This window comes from Danio rerio, chromosome 25, assembly GCF_052040795.2.
Source record: "Danio rerio strain M-AB ecotype USA chromosome 25, GRCz13ab, whole genome shotgun sequence".
Taxonomy (NCBI): Eukaryota; Metazoa; Chordata; class Actinopteri; order Cypriniformes; family Danionidae; genus Danio; species Danio rerio.
Genome location: NC_141045.1, coordinates 11325498 through 11346431, shown reverse-complemented (window position 1 = coordinate 11346431; position 20934 = coordinate 11325498).

Sequence of the window (20934 nt, the reverse complement as noted above, 5' to 3'; positions counted from 1 at the left end):
AGCTTAAATACAGTTTTCAATGACAAATTATGTCAACATGAAGAACCTGAAGACGCTCACCACAGACACTTACTTTCGAATAGTGTTCTATTTAAAATCCAAATCAATAATCAGAACAGAACAGATTTATTTAACATAAAATCTCACTATTCATTTGTCTTTGGCTTAGTCCCTTATTTATCGGGGGTCACCACAGTGGAATGAACCGCCAACTATTCCGGCATTTGTTTTACCCAGCGGATATCCTTCCAGCTGCAACCTAGTACTAGGAAACACGCATAGACAGTCACATTCACACATGCACTCATACACTATGGCCAATATATTGGCCAATAGCGCATGTCTTTGAACTGTGGGGGAAACCCATGCGAACACAGGGAGAACATGCAAACTCCACAGAGAAATGCCAACTGACCAAGCTGGGACTCAAACCAATGACCTTCTTGCTGTAAGATGACAGTGCTGACCAAAGAGCCAACGTGCCTCATAAAATCTCACTAGTGTAAAGCAAAAACCTAAGCTGATTACAGCAGTCAAAAGCTAACAATTCAACATGTAATCCAATTTACAAAAAAAAAAAAAAAAACTTATGACAAAGTTATGAAAATAACATAATTCTATCTATTCTTTCATCACAGCTAACCTTCCGGCAACAAATTGGCAAACACAATCAGTGGCGTTATAAAGGGTACAGGCAACCCAGATGACAGAACGCAAGATAACCCCCGAAAAAAGTAATCAAAATGGAGTCTTCCAGCGAATAAAGGTCACAACGGGGTCAGCGGAGGAAATGCCACACAGCATCTCTCGTGCAGTTGCTCTTCAAAGAAAAGCATTTCGCCGCAGATGCTGTACTTCGGCCGCTGGAGACGGTCTCGCTTATTTCCTCTCTTATTTGATCAGATTGAAGTTCAATGTGGAAGCTGAGAAAACGAGGACGGCCGGGATAAGCAGAAGTAACAGGGTGAACTGGAAGTTCAGATGCAATTCTCTTAGCCAGCTGATCCTAATACGAAACTGATGGGAAGTGGGGAAGGTGGACACGGAAGGGCCAATTTATCTCCAACAGTTTGATAAGAACAAGGCGCAGCTTGGATTTTACCCAAACAAGCCTTGATTTATTTACTGTTTGTCCATAAAATGCTCCGCAATGGCTTTTTGCCATTTTGTTTGATCAAATATTTGTGATTTAGCATAAAGCATGATTAGCTTTGACACTCCTGTTTGGTTTTATAATGTGAGGACGCTGCAGTTTTTAATTTGCTATTGAGATTTAATGCTTCGCCTTTCGAAATCCAACTCTATCTCATGGCAATTGTTACGAGTAGTGTAGTGTAGGCTTGTGTGTGTGTGTGTGGTTTCTCTCTTGCGCTCTCGCGCTCTTTCTCTCTCTTTCTCTCGCTCTCTCTTTCTTTCTCACTCTTAAGTATTCGCAGGTGGAGCGGATTATGTTGGGACGGACCATGATTGGCGGCGGCTATAAAAACCTGAAGAGAACATGGGTTCGATGGCTCCCCGCTCTCTCTCGATCTTCCCCGCTTGTACTCAGTGGAGAACGTGATTCCATGAGTGTTTGAATGTATATTGAGATGCCGTTGTGTTAAATTTTTAACCGGCGATTGAAACCCGGTTTGTCTCCCTGTCGGGCTTGGAGCATGTAGGGAGGTTTGGTGCCTTATTTGTTATTTTCGTTTTCTCCTGTGTTTGTTAGTAGGGAGGTAAGTTTTCTGTATTTTATTTTATTTGTTTTATAGGGAAGTTTAATCTAAGTTAGTTAGCTTGGTTTATTGTCATTTATTTTGGCTGAACCCCTCCTGATGTTATTTTTGCTCCTTATTTCTGTAAATAAATCATATTTTCTTGTTAATTCTTAGTGGTTGTGTTTTTGGTATATTTTGGGGAGAGAGAGCGCGGGGGCACCAGGGATTATATTTTTAATCCCTGTTATTTTGTTACGTATTTGGTTACATCTCTTTTTGATTAAGGATTTTTAATTTAATTCGTAACAATTGGGGGCTCGTCTATTTGGTTTTTGTTTGTATAAATGACAATTGAGGCCCTGTTTGCTTTTTGAGCATATACAATTGTTGTTTATAGTCTTTTTGGATGTTTCTTATTGGCACTCTCAAATATGCTGTATTTGAAGATTCAGTTAACCCTGTTTATTTGATATTTGAAAGGGAATTTCAGATGTATGTCTTGATTCATTATGGAGTTAGATATTGATGAATTCATTTCAAATCCGAGTGTGCAGCAGTTTAATAAGTTCCGTAAAAGAGATCTATTGCAGATTGCAGATGTTTTGAATATTTCTGTAGTAAGTACTGCTTCTAAACAAGTAATTAAATCTGCTGTATTTATTGAATTGGTTAAACAAGGGTTTTTGTGTGAAGAGAGTGAACAAAAAACTGAGATGGAGAAGAGCGCTGTTGAGGCGTCTGTTTCGGCTGATTCCGTTACAGTTGAATCTGATCTTGTATTGCAAATACAACTTAAAGAATTAGAGTTACAAATTAAACGACAAGAACACGAAAATCATGTTTTGCAAATTCGTAAACTTGAGATGACTCAAAAGGAAGCTAGTTCACTTATTGATCCACCTGCTGTATCTTCTGCATTGACTCAGCCTAGAGATGAACGTACATCAGCTGTTCTGTTTGATCCAAGTAAGCATATCAAGCTTGTCCCTCCTTTTAGAGAGTCAGAGGTTGACGCATATTTTATTGCGTTTGAGCGAATCGCTGCAAAGCTGAAGTGGCCTAAGGATATGTGGGCGTTAATGCTGCAATGCAGTTTAGTAGGTAAGGCGCAGGAGGTTTGTTCTTCTTTGCCTATTGAAGAATCTCTAAATTATGACTCTGTGAAAGCTGCAGTGCTGCGTGTTTATGAACTTGTCCCCGAAGCGTATAGACAAAAGTTTCGCAATTACACTAAATCTGTCAAGCAGACGTTTGTTAGTTTTGCTCGCGACAAGAAAGTTTTGCTGGAGAAGTGGTGCGCAGCATCTAAAACGACTACTTTTGAGCAGTTACAAGAATTAATTCTGCTAGAAGATTTTAAGAGCTGTTTGCCTGACAATTTAGTTGTTTATCTTAATGAACAAAAAGTGAATTCTATTTCAGCTGCAGCAGTGTTGGCAGACGAATACACGCTCACTCATAAGACTGCTTTTTCCTCTGCTTCTAGCCAAAGTTACGGTGCGCCAGTGCTTGTGAACACTGAAAAGACTTTCACGCACTCAAAATTTGGTGCGCGCTCCATCGAGCCGCGTAAAGAGCAGGGTAAGAATATCGAAAATAGAAGGGTTTGTTTTTATTGTTTAGACCCGAATCATTTGATTGCTGACTGTAAATTATGGAAGAAGAAAAACACAAAATCTAAAAGTGTAGCTAATGTGGTTCTTGAGACGGTGTCTAACAGTCATGATCAAAGTTGTTCGGATGCTTCTGTTTTCTCTCCATTTGTGTTCAAAGGCACTGTATCAGTTAACCCTGATTCTGCTAAGAAAACCATTAACATCTTGCGAGACACAGGTGCTGCTCAATCTTTTATTCTTGAAAATGTGCTACCTTTTTCAAGTGAAACCTACTCTGGGACTGATGTGCTGGTTCGTGGCATAGAGCTGGGCTGTGTAAAAGTTCCTCTTCATACTGTGTGTTTGACATCTGATTTGGTTTCAGGTCCAGTTCAGTTGGGAGTGCGTGCAAAACTGCCAGTAGAAGGGGTCAGTTTAATTTTGGGGAATGACCTGGCCGGTGGTAAGGTTTTTACTCATCCAGTGGTGGCCGCACGTCCTGTTTGTGAGGTAGAACTTGGTACTAAATTTCCTTCAATATTCTCTGCGTGCGCAGTTACTCGTGCACAGGCGCGAAACAGTGGTAGTGATATTGATTTATCTGACACATTTATGTCTTTTCCAGACAATCCAACGGAGTTTAAATTATCTGTTCAACCCAGTGTGTTTAAAACGGATGATGTTACTGGTCACGAGGCTTTGTCTATGGGAAGAGAACAACTTGGTAAAGCTCAAAGGTCGGATCCTTCTCTTGTGCGATGTGTTGAAGCTGCCGAGGGCAAAGTAGAGAGCGACACAGATGACGGTGTGCAATACTTCTGGGACAGAGGCGTACTAATGCGTAAGTGGCTGTCACAAAAAGCTAAAGAAGTGGGTTTTAGTCCAGATTATCAAATAGTGTTACCGTCTGAGTATCGAACAGCAGTTCTTAAACTTGCTCATGATCACATTCTATCTGGTCATTTGGGCATTAATAAAACGTTTACACGAGTGGCTAAGTATTTTTATTGGCCTGGTTTACGCTCTGCTGTGTCAGATTTTTGTCGTGCGTGTCACGTTTGTCAAATTGCTGGGAAACCCAATCAGAACATTCCTCCAGCTCCTTTGCAGCCTATTCCAGTGATGGGAGAGCCTTTTGAGCGCCTCATTTTAGACTGCGTCGGCCCTTTACCAAAATCAAAAAGTGGTTATCAGTATATTTTGACGTTAATGTGCGCTGCAACGCGCTACCCCGAGGCAATACCGTTACGAAATCTTAAAGCGAAAACTATCGTTAAAGAGCTGATAAAGTTTTGCTCCACTTTTGGTTTACCTCGCGTTATTCAGACAGACCAGGGAACAAATTTTAAATCTAAATTGTTCGAACAAGTATTACAAGGAATTTCAGTAAGTCATGTAGTGTCAAGTGCATACCACCCACAGTCGCAGGGCGCTCTCGAGCGATTTCATCAAACGCTTAAATCAATGATGCGTGCTCATTGTGTTGAGTCCAACTCAGACTGGGCTGAAGATCTTCCTTTACTAATGTTTGCTATCAGAGAGACTGTTCAAGAATCATTGGGTTATAGCCCTGCTGAGCTTGTTTTTGCTCATGGTTTACGCGGACCCTTAAAATTATTAAGCGAACAATTAGTTGCTGACAATAAACAAATGGTACCTGTATCTGAATATGTAAATTCAATTAGGGAACGTCTTCGTAATGCTTGTGAAAAAGCAAGGACTAATTTAGCGGAGGCTCAGGCTGAAATGAAAGTGCGTTATGATCGCAAAAGTGTGTCTCGTTCATTCCAGCCGGGTGATTCAGTTTTGGTGTTGCTGGCTACGCCAGGCTCGGCTTTACAGTCAAAGTTTTCAGGTCCATACATGGTGACCAAGAAGTTGTCTGACACTAACTATTTAGTTTGCACTCCTGACCGGCGAAAAAAATCTCGTATGGTCCATGTCAATATGCTTAAGGCTTATGTGAAAAGTGATGCTCATCTACCTGCTGTCAAATCAAGTTTAGTTGCGTCCTGTGTAGCTGATGAGATTGAACAGGATTTCTCTGTACCCTGCGGTCGTTTGACAAATTCTGTTATATTAAATGACTTGGATTCGCATTTAAGTTATTTATCTTCAGATCAAAAAAGCGATATTGTTGAGTTACTTGAAAATCATCGCTCTCTCTTTAGTGACATTCCTTCCCAAACCACTGTGCTTACACATGATATAGATGTTGGTGATGCACGACCGGTAAAACAACATCCTTATCGTCTTAATCCAAAAAAACGTGACTTGATGAAAGCTGAGGTTGAGTATTTGCGGCAAAATCATTTTGCAAGTCCCAGTTTGAGTGCATGGAGTTCACCTTGTCTATTAGTCCCCAAGTCTGACTTGTCGGTTCGTTTCTGCACTGACTATCGGAAAGTCAATGCGGTTACAAAGCCCGATTCATTCCCATTGCCACGTATGGAAGATTGCATAGATCGAGTCGGTCCTGCCAGGTTTGTGACAAAATTAGATCTTCTTAAAGGGTATTGGCAAATTCCACTTACGTCACGAGCCTCGGAAATTTCAGCTTTTGTGACCCCTGACGATTTTATGCAATACTCCGTAATGGCTTTCGGGATGCGCAACGCACCGTCAACCTTTCAGCGATTAATGGGCATCGTATTAAGTGGTGTTGAGAAATGCGAAGCTTATCTCGACGATATTGTGATCTATTCTTCTAGCTGGGAGGAGCATATGGTTTCTTTACGTGAAGTGTTTACACGTCTGGTTAATGCCTCTCTAACTTTAAATCTAGCTAAATGTGAATTCGCCAAGGCCACCGTAGTGTACCTAGGAAAAAAGGTAGGTCAGGGACATGTGTGTCCAGTTGATGCAAAAATTGCGTCTATTGTGGAATTCCCAGTGCCAGGGAATAAAAGAGAGTTGCGTAGATTTTTGGGTATGTCAGGATACTACAGAGGATTCTGCCGTAACTTTGCTAGTGTTGTGTCTCCACTAACTGATCTTCTGAGCACCGAAAGAGTTTTTGTGTGGTCTGATGCATGTGATCAGGCTTTTCGAGCAGCAAAAGATTTGCTGTGTAACGCTCCTATTCTTTCAGCACCGGACTTTGAGCGTCCCTTTAAATTGGAAGTGGATGCTTCTGCTACTGGGGCTGGAGCTGTTCTAATTCAGGAAAGTGAGATGGGTATTGATCATCCAGTGTGCTATTTCTCAAAAAAATTTACAGCATGTCAACGCAGATATAGTACGATCGAGAAGGAGGCTTTAGCACTACTTTTAGCGTTGCAACATTTTGAGATTTATTTGGGTGGAAGTTCGTTCCCAATTTGTGTGTACACTGATCATAATCCTCTTGTTTTTTTGGATAGGATGCGCAATTCAAATCAGCGATTAATGCGATGGTCTTTGGAAGTCCAGGAATTTAATTTGGATATACGGCATAAGAAAGGTTCGCAAAATGTGGTTGCGGATGCGCTGTCCAGAGTTCATGGTGCTGACGTTGAGGTTTAAGTTAGTTGGGTAGATACAAACTGCTTGTTTGCATCTTTTTGGTGGGGAGGTGTTACGAGTAGTGTAGTGTAGGCTTGTGTGTGTGTGTGTGGTTTCTCTCTTGCGCTCTCGCGCTCTTTCTCTCTCTTTCTCTCGCTCTCTCTTTCTTTCTCACTCTTAAGTATTCGCAGGTGGAGCGGATTATGTTGGGACGGACCATGATTGGCGGCGGCTATAAAAACCTGAAGAGAACATGGGTTCGATGGCTCCCCGCTCTCTCTCGATCTTCCCCGCTTGTACTCAGTGGAGAACGTGATTCCATGAGTGTTTGAATGTATATTGAGATGCCGTTGTGTTAAATTTTTAACCGGCGATTGAAACCCGGTTTGTCTCCCTGTCGGGCTTGGAGCATGTAGGGAGGTTTGGTGCCTTATTTGTTATTTTCGTTTTCTCCTGTGTTTGTTAGTAGGGAGGTAAGTTTTCTGTATTTTATTTTATTTGTTTTATAGGGAAGTTTAATCTAAGTTAGTTAGCTTGGTTTATTGTCATTTATTTTGGCTGAACCCCTCCTGATGTTATTTTTGCTCCTTATTTCTGTAAATAAATCATATTTTCTTGTTAATTCTTAGTGGTTGTGTTTTTGGTATATTTTGGGGAGAGAGAGCGCGGGGGCACCAGGGATTATATTTTTAATCCCTGTTATTTTGTTACGTATTTGGTTACATCTCTTTTTGATTAAGGATTTTTAATTTAATTCGTAACACAATTCATAACTCTTCAGCAATTTGGCAAACTAGAGGCTAATTAGTATGAATTTGTACAATTAACTCATGTCAAAGTAACAGGGATGGAGATGAGCCTTAAAAAATTATACATTACTCTATGAATGATATCACTAAAAAATGCTTGGAATCAATGACATATATTGCAGTTATCAGTGTTGACACCAACACTGATATATTCACCATTGCTATACAATACAACTGCAAAAATTAATTTTGTTGATATGAACAAAGCACAGCTTGGATTTTACAAAAACAAGCCTTAATTTTTTATCGTTCACCTTAAAATGCTCCAATTTCTTTTCGCACATTTGCTTGATGCCATATTTAGCATGATTAGTTTTCCTGTTCTTGTCAGACATCCCAAAACTCCCAGAAGTCCCGAAAATCTCCAGTAAATGCATAGACACTCCCGGATGCCCGTAAATGAGTGATAATCATGAGGAAATTGCGCATCTCCCTCCCGGTGCTCAAATAAGTCGCGCACCCTTTTGACCACCGGATCCCTCCTCGCTCTTCAGACACGTCGCACGCACTCTGTCTCTTTTTTACAATTTGGCAAATTAGTGGTAGTACTAATTATAATGTGTATGAATATGTACAATTTGCTTATGTCACGGTAACAAGTATAGAAGATGGGTTTCAAAAAATTATACATTTCCTATAGATAATATTGGTCAAAAACGCTAGGAACTAATGAAATGCGGTACTTTGCAATGCTCAGTTTTGACTCTAGTACTTTAATATATTCGTTATTGCTATATACAACTTCTAAAATTCAATTTGTAGGCCTAAGGTGGACTTGAAAAGGCCAATTTATCTCCCAATAGCCTTGATTATTTTATCACTTTTCCATAAAAATGCTCCACATTAGGTTTTCGCTCATTCGCTTGATGCAATATTTGTCATAAAAATTTTGATCGATTATAGATTCTGAATGTCAATTTCGATTACTTTTCGATTAATCCTGCAGCCGTAGTATTGATGATATTGCTCAAAAATGCTTGGATGCAATGGCATATTACACAATGCTCAGGTATGTCACCAACACTTCGAAATTTTCACCATTGCTATATGAAACAACTGCAAAAATTCATTTTGTATGGCTAAGGTGGACTTGAAAGAGCCAATTTACATCTAACGGCCTTGATTAATTTGCCACTTCTCCATAATTTGCGCTATTTCCCCTATTTGCTTGAAGCAATATTTGTCATTTAGCATGATTAGCTTTGACGTCCTTGTCTGGTTTTATGGTGTGAGATAATGTCTCTGTCTCATGGCAATTTATAACTACAGTATTTAACAATTTGCCAAATTAGTTTCTAATTTGTATGAATTTCGGCAATCTGCTCACCTCACAGGAACAGAAATGGAGGTTGTCCTTAATAAAAATGACATATTTCTGTCTGGAAACTATAGATAAAAAATGGTAGGAACCAGTGGCGTATTTTGTAATGCTCAATTCCGACAGCAACACTTTTATATGCGTTTTGACATCCTGATCTGGTTTTGGAGAGAGCGCTCCAGTTTTTTATTTGTTATTGTGATTTAATGTTTCAATGATGGAATTCCAAGTCTTTCTCTTGGCAATTCGTAACTCATTTACAATTTGCCAGTTTAGAAGCTCTGCTCACATCATTGTATCTGCTCACGTCATAGTAACAAGGATAAAGATGGTCCTTCGTCCTAAAGTGTAAGCATTTCTGTATGGATGACCAATGTGGTATTTTGTAATTCCCAATTTTGATGGCAAAACTTTTATTAGCGCCATTACTGTACACAGGGCCGGAGTGGGACTCATTTTTAGCTCTGGAGTTTCAAGCCTTAGACCGGCCCACCTCAGTCGACGACTATATTAAAATAAAGTCATTTCCAATTCAGTTTCAAATGACACTAACACATCTTTTCCAAGGAAACAGCTGCTTTAGAACTTCAAATGTTTTTCATAAATATGAGAACATTAATTCTTTATAGATATCCAGTCCTTTGTAACAGTCGTCACACGCACACACAAAAAAAATATGTATCCCTACATAAGCAACCCAAGCAGTATTTTATGTCTTAACACTGAAAATGAAAAAAACATATTATTCTCTGGTGAAGTTCGAACTCGGGACGGCTGCGTCTAAGCGTAACATGCTAACCACTAGACCATGATGGCGCTGTTATCTGCTGCTATTGATGTCTACTCTTTTTGTGCAACCCTACTCTTTTTCTCCCCATTTTAGATTTGTGATCAAGTTATGTCAGATTTATTAATGTAGTGAAACATCTGATTTTCATTGAACAGGTGTAATATTCATTAATATTAATTAATATTCACTAAGGTGCCGCTGTTTGAGGTGGAATGGCGTGCAGCCCACAGGTTAATGATGATAATTGCTCACGGGGCTGCGAGAAAATAAATAAAAAGAGCGGAGCTGAGGCAAAATAGTGAGGTTATGGTCAAATAAACAAGTAAATTAAAAAACTGCAACTGCTGAGAGTGCAAGCAGCTAGGGACACCGGCCCTCGCGGCCAAAAATCGGACTGGCCCACCGGGAATTCTCCCGGTTCTCCCGATTAGCCAATCCGGGCCTGACTGTACATGACAACAACATAAATTCATTTTGTAGGCCTAAGGTGGACACAGAAAGGCCAATTTCTCTCCAAAGGCTTGATGAGAACATCCCACAGCTTGAATTTAACAAAAACAAGCCTTGATTTATTTACCGTTTGTCAATAAAATAAGCACCAAGGTCTTTCGGCTATTTGCTTGATGCAGTATTTAGCATAATTATCATGATTATCTTTGACATCCTGATCCTGATTTTATAGCGTGAGAGCACTGCAGTTTTTATTTGTAATTGTGATTTAATGTTTCAACCAAGTGTTACAACCCTATGTTTGTGTTATCTCATCTGTTTCTCTGCTTTGCCCAGAACACATCTAATTGGCCACTTCCAGCTTGCTTGTTCCTGATTAGCCTACAGTGTTTTAAAAGCCATGACACAGCTTCCTTGGCAGTCATCTTGTTTTTGGTCACTTTGTGTTTGTTGAAACTTTTGTAAGTGGTATAGTGCAGCGTTTTTGAATGTGTTAAGTCTATGAATATTGAGATTAGTGAGTACTGTTTGTTTTGTGTGACTACTGAGATTCTATTGAGATTTCTGAGTACGTTTTGATTTAGTGTTTGCTTTATGATACTTTGTTCCACTGGCTTGTTTGACCTTTGTTGCCTGCTGACATTGATTGTTGGATTGTCCTTTAAATATGGTTGCCTGTTTTGTAAATAATTTTTAAATAGTGTATATATATATATTGGGAGAGAAAGGAGCTTGACGCCATTTTATTTGTAAAACCTTTTGACCTTTGTTTTTGTGTTAGGTAGTTAGGGTAGGGAATTGTACTTTCTTTTCTTTTATTTTTGATCAGGTAAGTTAGAGATTTAACATAAAGGAATTTTTGTTGGTTATTTTGGCCTTGTCAGCTCCCAAATTCAAACCCCATGTTGTACACCAACCCTAGAAGGACGACCAACTCTCTCTCTTGGCAATTCGTAAATACTTTACAATTTGCCAATTTAGTAGCTAATTTAAATGAGTTTGTACAATCTGCTCAGGTCAAAGTGACAGGAATAAAGATTTTCCATAGATGTCTGTATGGATGATAATCGCTAAAAAATGCTTTAAACCAGGCATGTCCAAACTTGGTCCTGGAGGGCTGGTTTCCTGCAAAGTTTAGTTCCAACCCTAATCAGACACACCTGGGCTAGCTAATCAAGCTCTTACTAGGCCAGGGGTGGTCAACCCTGTTCCTGGAGAGCCACCTTCCTGATTTCAGTTGCAACCCATATCAAACACACCTGCCTGTAATTATCACGTGGTGTTCAGGTCCTAATTAATTGGTTCAGGTGTGTTTGATATGCGTAGCAACTGAAATCTGCAGGAAGGTGGCTCTCCAGGAACAGGGTTGGCCACCCCTCTACTAGTATTTCCAGAAACATCCTTGCAGGTGTGTTAAGGCAAGTTTGAGCTAAAATCTGGAGGAGACCGGCCCTCCAGGACCGACTTTGGACACCCATGCTTTAAACCAAGGGTGCTCAACCCCGTTCCTGGAGATCGACCTTCCTACAGATTTCAGTTGCAACCCTTATCAAATACACCTGCCTTTAATTATCAAGTGCTGTTCAGGTACTGATTAATGGGTTCAGGTGCGTTTGCTCAGGGTTGGAGCTGAACCTTGTAGGAAGGTAAATCTCCAAGAACAGGGTTGAGCACCCCTGCTTTAAACCAATGGGGTATTTTGTAATGTCTAATTCTGATGGTACCACTTTTGTATGCGCCATTGCTATACATGACATAACAGTGAAAATTCCTTTTTGTAGGCCTAAGGTGGACACGGAAAGGCCAATTTATCTAGATGAGAACATTGCACAGCTTGAATTTAGCAAAAACAAGCCTTGATTTATTTACCGCTTGTCCATAAAATGCCCCACAATGACTTTTCGCCCATTTGCTTGATGCAATATTTGGCATTTAGCGTGAAGCATGATTAGCTTTCACGTCCTTGTCTGGTTTTATAGAGTGCGAGCGCTGCAGTTTTTAATTTGGTATTGTGATTTTATTAAAGTGGACTTCGTTTAATGTTCCATTAATCTTAAGATAACATCAAGACAAATGTGTGCTCATGTTTGGCTGTTTCCTGGAGACTCACACGCACAATGTGTAGGTGGGCTGACTGGAGCTTGGTAAATGTGAAACGAATGACTCAGTAATTGGTTTTTACTCATTACGAGATGAGAAAAAGTCTCAGTTCTTCCTCATCTTTTAGCATGACCATACCAGCATTAGGTAGAGCATTTTGGAGACACAGTAACCACTGTTATTTTATTTATTATTATTATTAGTATTATTAATAAAAAAAAAAAAGTTTGTAGTACATTATTTTGTCCCCACCACATTATGCAAGCTTTGCTTATTTAAATGAAAATTTATGCACCATTTATCTTCAAATTCAGTTTGAGTTACTTTTTGGTTTGTTGATGAACTCAACAGACATTCTAAAGAATACTTGAAAACTGTAGCCATTGACATAAAATTAACATGCAAGACATTGGCTAAAGTTTCCAACATTCTTCTCATAAAAATATCAATGTGATTCGTAAATGTAGTGTTTAAATAAAAAATACAAGAGTAACACTTTACAATAACAGCTCAAGATTGATGTAATATTATGTAAATTAAACATTACTTTATTAATGTCGATGTCAAGGCTACCTTATCTACTTGTTAGTTCATGTTTGTCAATTAATGCATTAATAAACCCTTTAGTTTTAGTCAAATATAACCAACATGAACTTATGACCTGTTAATACATCTTTGTCATGACTTTACTTGGAGGGGCACATAATCAATAATCCCTTCTTAACGATTCATAAACACAAACTCAGTGTTTATTTTGATGTACAGAACATGTTTCTATTGTTTTTCAATGTAAACGCACACTAGACTGATGTGCATTACTGTTACGTTTAAACACAGGAGTTTATAAGTAGCTAAGAATGAGTTAAAGGGCCATGAAACCCCCCGTCTCAGCAGGGTGTTTTTACACCTCTAGTTTGAAAAAGGTCAGTAAAGTCTAGCTTTGGTGAAGGTATCCAGGGGTGAAAGAGAGAAGGATTTGCATGAAAAGGGGAGTTTCAGTTCAAGCACGCGCTGATTTTCACAGAGGCAAAACAACATAGATGCAGACAGACAGTGACTTTGTTTGCATGGACATCAGTAATCTAATTATTTCTATTCTTTTTTTTATTTATTACTTATATTATATTCTTAATTTGTCGACTTGGACTGCAGTTCGGCACTTTGACTTTCATTCAGTTACATTTCATGTATGCCCCCTGTGACAAACGAGATATTGGATGTGAGGAACTGCTGGAAGTGTAGTTTTAATGGAATGTTTAATACTGCACACCGTATTAGAGAAAAAACCTCTGCATTTCTCGGTAGCTTAGATGAACTCGGTAGGTAGTGTCAGACAGTTGTGTGTGTGTAACTATCCTGTTACTAAATGCGCCGAAAATACTACACGACGGTAATAGTTTGATTAAGGTGTTTACATGTTTATACTCTGAGAGCAGCATTTACAGCAGCATCTTTCAGTCAATACTATTGTAGTTATATTACCATACTGTAAATTTAGTAATTAAATCATTTTGACTAAGTAATGTTTTTAAAATCTAAAAGAGTACTGCTGACGATACTAATTTTGCCACTGAATAAACAAAGAACACTCACACACATACCAAATCTGTAGAGACAGGACAGTCAACACGAACTGGAAACAATTTACTTTATTTATTTATTTATTTTTTTAAAGCAGATAAGTGGCAAATCCGAATTTCACCATTTCCAGATACGAAAAGCGCTCGGGTTAAAAATGTTCCTTACAAACGTATTTTTGTTGCATGTTAGCAGACCACTGTAATCCACACGGGAGTCCAACTGCGCTCTTGTAGTGAAAAAAGAAAAGAAGACAAAAAACTTTGTTGCAGCACACTTATAAACGCAACCCTGATGACCTATGTCTCCAAACAATTCTTCGTCTTCCACTTGTTTTAATTACGGTGGGCAACACAACGTGGCGTCTCTCTGCCATCTGAACATTGTAACTGGTAAGAAAAGTCTTTGAAACTGTCACGCATATTAATAAAGTTGCGCCTCATTTACAATAGAGTGCGCTGATTGGTTCAAACCAAGTCTATCTCTTGAATAATTGATGAAAGCTTAAAAATGTCAAGTTCAACACGCCGTTACAGAGAGCCAGTCTACATGCTGGAATTCACACAGCGATCTAATCGCCATGATGTTGCTTCTAAATTTCTTTTCAAACCGGAAGAACAAATTAGCTCGAAATAACGCGAAAACAACCAATTTTCACTTTTTTTCGTGAAATATATGTGTCCTAATAGTGTTTTTAGCAGTGTAGGACACATATATGACTGTCAACATCTCAAAAACTGTGTTTTGCTGTTTTGTGACCCTTTAATGATAATGTGCAACTTCAAGTAAAGACATGACATAAAGATACATTAACTGGTCATGTTGGTTTACGTAAATTAATTGACTAGTATGAACTAACAAGTAAATAAGGTAGCCATTATTTGCATGGACTCAGTGGGTAGCGTCAGACAGCCGTGGTGTATAACTATCTTGTCACAAAATGCAGTGAAAATTCTACACGATGGTAATAGTTTGATTAAGGTGTTTACATTCGGAGAGCAGCATTTACAACGGATCATCCAGTAACTAAAATTGTAATGATATTAACGTACTGTTATCTTAGCTACTAAATCATTTTTACTAAGGTGTGTCATTTTGACTAAGGTGTGTCTGAAAGTGTACTGCTGACGATACTTACTTTGCCTCTGAATAAACAAACAAAGAATACTGATACCAAATCTGTAGACAGGACAATCAACACGAACTGGAAACAAGTTTTTTTTTTTTTTTTTTTAAAAAGAAGACGAGTTGCAAATCCAGATTTCACCATTACCAGATACGAAAAGCTCTCGGGTTAAAAAATGTTCCTTACAAACGAATTTGGTTGCATGTTAGCAAACCACTGTAATCCACACGAGAGTCCAACTGCGCTCTCATAGCGGGAAATTGAAAAAAAAAAAAAACCTTAGTTGCAACACATTCATAAATGCAACCCTGGTGACCTATGTCTCCAAACAATTCTTCGTCTTCCACCTGTTTTAATTATGGACAACGTGGCGTCTCTCTGCCGTCTGAATATTGTAACAGGTAAAAACAGTCTTCAAAGTTGTCATGCATATTAATGAAGTTGCGCCTTATTTACAATAGTGCGCGCTTATTGGTTCAAACCAAGTCTATCTCTTGAATTAATAATGAAAGGTCAAAGACGTCACGTTGTACCTATCGGTAGGATCTACTTACTGTGACAGCTTCTAAATTTTTTTTCAAACGGGAAGAACAAACTTGCTTGAATTTACGCAAAAACCTTTTTTTTTGTGAAATATGTGTGTCCTAATAGTGTTTTTATATGACTGTTAACATCTCAAAAAATGTGTTTTGGTGTTTCGTGACCCTCTAATGATAATGCACCTTTTCAAGTAAAGCCATGCAATAAAGATACATTAACTGGTCATACTGGTTACGTTAATTAATTGACTAACATGAACTAACAAAAGTGAGTTAAAGTAGGTTAAATGTAGTTGTTAATTAATGCATGCCTTGAAGTGACCTTTAGTTTACATATTAGTACATCATTATTCAAATAGTGTTATTGTAAAATGTTACCAATAAAAGTTTGTATATAACGTTTTCAGCTAATCAAAATATTAATACATTGCTGGCATTATCGTTTTGACACAGTAACGCTACAGTTATATTCAGCCAAACAAAATAAATCTGGACTTTCTGATTTTGCATCCCAATGGCATAATAATGTCATTGCTACAGGAACCAAACGTTGTGGGAGTCTTTTAATTACGAAACCGATCCTCAGTATGCTGTGCCCATTGTATACCCAAGAGCATCAAAACAAAACCACATTGACAGATTTACTTACAGCATCAAAATAACCAGAGTAACCGCCAATAATGAAAGCGCCTCAAAGGTTCAAATGTTAGGATCAACGAAGCGATGTTACCACAGCAACTCATCCCTGAAGACTCATTGTTTTCTTCAGGAAGCTCAAAGGGTTTTCTATTTCAACCAAAAAAACTAAAGTTCAGACCAAAGTATCAGACCGAGACGACCCAGTACACAAACGGTCCACAAATACATACTTACTGCTGCTCCCTGCAGTGTTTACTGGATGTTAAGATGATTGTGTGTTTTTCTGTATCTCTGCTACACATAATAAACTCCTAAGACTATGATTATGTTGACTAAAACAAGCGCTACAGTACAATATTTCAGTAGTATTTATCATTTAAACATTTTTTTGAGTTCATTAATCTATACATTTTCCCAGTGATGGGTTGCAGCTGGAAGGGCAATTGCTGTTTAAAACATATGTTGGATAAGTTGGCAGTTCATTCCACTGTGGTGACCCCAGATTAATAAAGGGTCTAAGCCAAAAAGAAAATGAATGACTGAATAATCCATACATAACATTACTTATTTTGATATTATAAACTCGTATAACAACTGTTATTTTCTCACTTGCAACTTGTCACCTGCATTATATATATTGTAGCATGCTAGAAAAGTACAGTTTCTGTGTTATATTTTAGTGTGTGATTATGCTGTGTAATGTGGGGCTTTAAGGGATTATGGAAAAGGTGGGTGGGACGTTTGGGTAAGGTTTTCATTTTCAAATACTGACCGTTTTATCCAATTTAAAGCTACTTTTAAGTAATTACGTCTAAATGTGGTAACGTATATCCATCATAATAGCATAATAGCAGACATACCATTGATCCAAAAAGACCTTAATATGAAAATGAAACAAAAATATTGAGCAATTACTCAAGTCGACAAGTCACGATATGGCCTCAACTCCAATAGAAATCCAGTCCAGGATTTTCTCAAACTCGCTAAATTTGTTAACATTTATTTGGCTACTTTTAGCAATTTTTAAAAAGTGATTCAAAAGAGCAGGCTTCACTCGGTAGAGTAAATTGCTAGCTCAGATTGTTTTTCATAACTTTTAATTTACTGATATTTGTTAGCATATATAATTGTTGGTCATTTAGGTAGCATTAAATTCCTATAGTGCTGTCATTGTTGTCACTTTCACAAATGTGTTAATTTCACAGGTTAAAAAAAAGTACACAAGCTGTGATTGTTTAAAAGAATGTGACCCAAAGACAATGTAACATAATTCAAAAACACTCCAGCTAAACTATTTATTAACATAACATAACCAACAAAACAATCCAAATTGACATGAGATGGGGAGCCCAACAACATAATAAATAACAACCAAACAAACCTAAAGCAGGTTGGAGCTGCCCACTCCAAACAAACATCAAAAGGAAAGCATAAAAGGAGAACACAACATAAAGCCGTCAAAAACTGTGGTGGCGTGGAGGAATGAGGGGTCACGAGAAGTCCGCTTCCGTCTGTTTTAAAGGCCTGACGTCACCAAATCGACCAATAGAAAAATTGCAAAAGTAGATAAAACACATTACAGCTTTTGTGACATAAAAAAGGTGATTTTGTAAAATGAAAAATCCACCTTTTTTTTTTCTATGATAAATTGCGGAAATAATTTAGGTATCAGTAAACTGTAAACATTTAGTGAAGTGAGGTGGCATTATTCTAACAATTAGAAATAAAATATTAAAAGGAAGCTTTGAGATTTACAAATTACTTTCAGCTAAGCTTTTTGCTGCAATATTATGTACGTGTAAATTATTCATTTATTTTTTTTCGGCTCAGTCCCTTTATTAATTTAGGGTCGCCACAGCGGAATCAACCACCAACTTATCCAGCATATGTTTTACGCAGCGGATGCCCATCCAGCCGTAAACCTCCACGGGGAAACGTGTAAAATATTACTGCAATACTAAGAAGGAAGCAACACAGAATAAATTCATAAGAGCTCTTGCTACAGATATGCTTGTGATACAAATGTCGACATTATTATCATACTTCTCAATCAGTTTTCATTATGGATATCATTTGTATAGTAGCAACTTTTTTAATTTGAATTAATTGATTTTATGTTTCCCTCAAAACCAGAAGTGAAAGTGTAAAACACAGTGTACACTTTTGGAAAAAGATGGATACATGAATACTTACCAATGAAAATAACAACGATGGACTACAGTAGTAGGACTGTACAGGTATGTGAGTGCATACAAATGTTCATGTTTCTTAACAGTGACATCACCATCTTTAATGCATTCCTTAAAACAGCATTTCTTTGTCGTTTTGGTGGATCCATGTGAATGGGAATTATTTTGACAGTGTTTCTCAGAAAAAAAGCAGTTAAAAGCTTTACTATATTTAGTCCACCATTGTCATGTAAATGCACCCTCTGTCAAGCTTCAGTATAAAACCAATGGTAAAGAAAGTGCTGTGCTTGAAAGGAACGGGTTCAATACATCTTTGCAGATCCGCCACATGTCACATTACATGACACACCAGGATGGCTTAGTGACCCAGCGGGCTCTACGGTCATCAGTCATAAACGCACTCAGAATTAAGAGCTCTGTTTACCTGTGCCGAGCCAGCAGATTTTAATGCTGACTATGGGATAATAAGAACAGAGACGGTACACTTATTAATAGGGGCTAAGATCATTGGGGAAAAGAAATGAAATTAATAGGGTACAAGTTACGTCTTTCATCATGCTTTTGGGTGAATGTTGGTGCATTAGTAAGGTTCACCACATGAAAATGCAACAACTTTTGGACGTAATTTCTTAACACATATCCCAAATTAATCTTGACATCCAGTTGCGTCACACAGTTTTTGTTTCCATCTATCGTTTCATTCCCTCTCCGCGCTTCAGTGTTAGAAGCTCACGGCATGTTCTGTATTCTTGTCAAGATTTTCAGACTTTAGCGCTTATCTAAATAAACCAGGAGAGCCCTGTCAGCCAGAATCATCTCACATCGAGGCCATATGCATCGCTTACGTCCCTGACAACAATATTCATAATTCAATCATTTGTCCTCAAAGATTAATGTTGTGGCTGGTTATGGAAGTAGTCATAAATGCCACGTCGTTTCATCGCTCTCCCTTGCTGCCTCTCAGCATATGGGTTTAACAGTGCGTTATTATGCTCATGTGCTTGTTCAGGTTTGTAAAATGGTGTATTACAACTTATACTACTGGGCTGTTGAATGCTCAATACTGATTGGCTGATGAACATTTTAAGGCATGCGATTATTGTCAGGAAAATAAACAGCTACAGTTCTAGGCAGGTTTTAATCGCATTACAGTTTTATATTACTACGCTGAACTTTTTAGCTATTTTACAGCCTTATATATATATAAATATATATATATATATATATATATATATATATATATATATATATATATATATATATATAAGCAAAACAAAACAAAACAAAAGGCTTGGATGAGATGCATAAGAAAGTACACAGCAGGCACAGGACATCAACATGACGTCAGATTGACATTGTAACTATAGGGATGGGATCATTAAGGTTTTAACGGTATTACTACTTTTATCTGTGCTTTAACCATTCTCATTACTTTTTGTAATGTTTTTTTTATTAAAAAATATTTAACAGAATTAAAACACTTTATTTTATTTTTATGCTGTAAATGTAAAATAAAACAAAACCAATAATTGTAAAAAAATAAAAATAAAATATAAAAATAAAAAAACTAAAATCTGTAAAAGAATTGACATTAGTTTGAAGGAAAATGACTCAGTTTTCAGCATTCTTCTGGAGAAAAATCATCATGTCTGCCTTTTCTGGCAGAAGTAAGGATGTTTCTTGGTCGATTATGCTCCCTGCAGTTGAAAATACCCTGCTGCAAAATGCAGTTAAATGTGATAATGTTTATGATTTTTCATAAACGCATTCACATAAATAAGTTGAGCCCATGTCCCCAAGGCTCCCGTCCTGGTCAATAAGCATATAAAGGGATCCGAGATCAGGTAGGTCTCGAGAGCTCCGCCTTAGAAAAGGGAGGGAAAAGGGGGAGATGGCGTGGAAGGGGGGATTCTTCAAAAGAAAAATAGTGCAGAAGGGTGAAAATGATCCATTTATATTAAGCTTGGATCTCTCTGATTGGATTATTACTGATTACAGAGGAGAAGCCAGTCATGCTCAATCATATAACGTGGTCCTCTCGAAATTAGTTTGTGAAACTTCACCTCTCATCTTGCGCACACGTACCTGCTTGGACAACACTACAATACATCACATCCGGTCGGCCGGTCGCATACAGTCTAGTCACAGGAGTTCCGATATTTTAACAGACTCGCAGCTCAAATCGAATCCGAAGTTTCCAGATATGGAGATGATCAGAACTTCACGCAGCTCCCGTACCACTCTCCAGACTTTCGTTCTGTCGCTTTTCGTATACAGTGGAAAGGCAGCTTCAGGTCTGTTACCAAGCAAGCAACACTGCATGAGCGGCTAATGAGTTAGCCTAAACAAAATTGATAAACAAAACAAAACCTTAAAAGGCAATAGTGACTTGCACTGTAACCGGTAATTTAATGTAATGAACTTTAATGTGCATTTATAGAGCGCATTCATAGCCAATTAGGTGGATATAGATGCTTGGGAAACCATGACTGTAAGGGCTCAGGGAGGGAATTTGGCCAGCACACCGGGGTACACCCCTACTCTTTATGAGAAGTCTGATGCTGCGTTCACACCAGGCGTCTAAGAAGCATCAAGCACGAGTGATTTACATGTTAAAT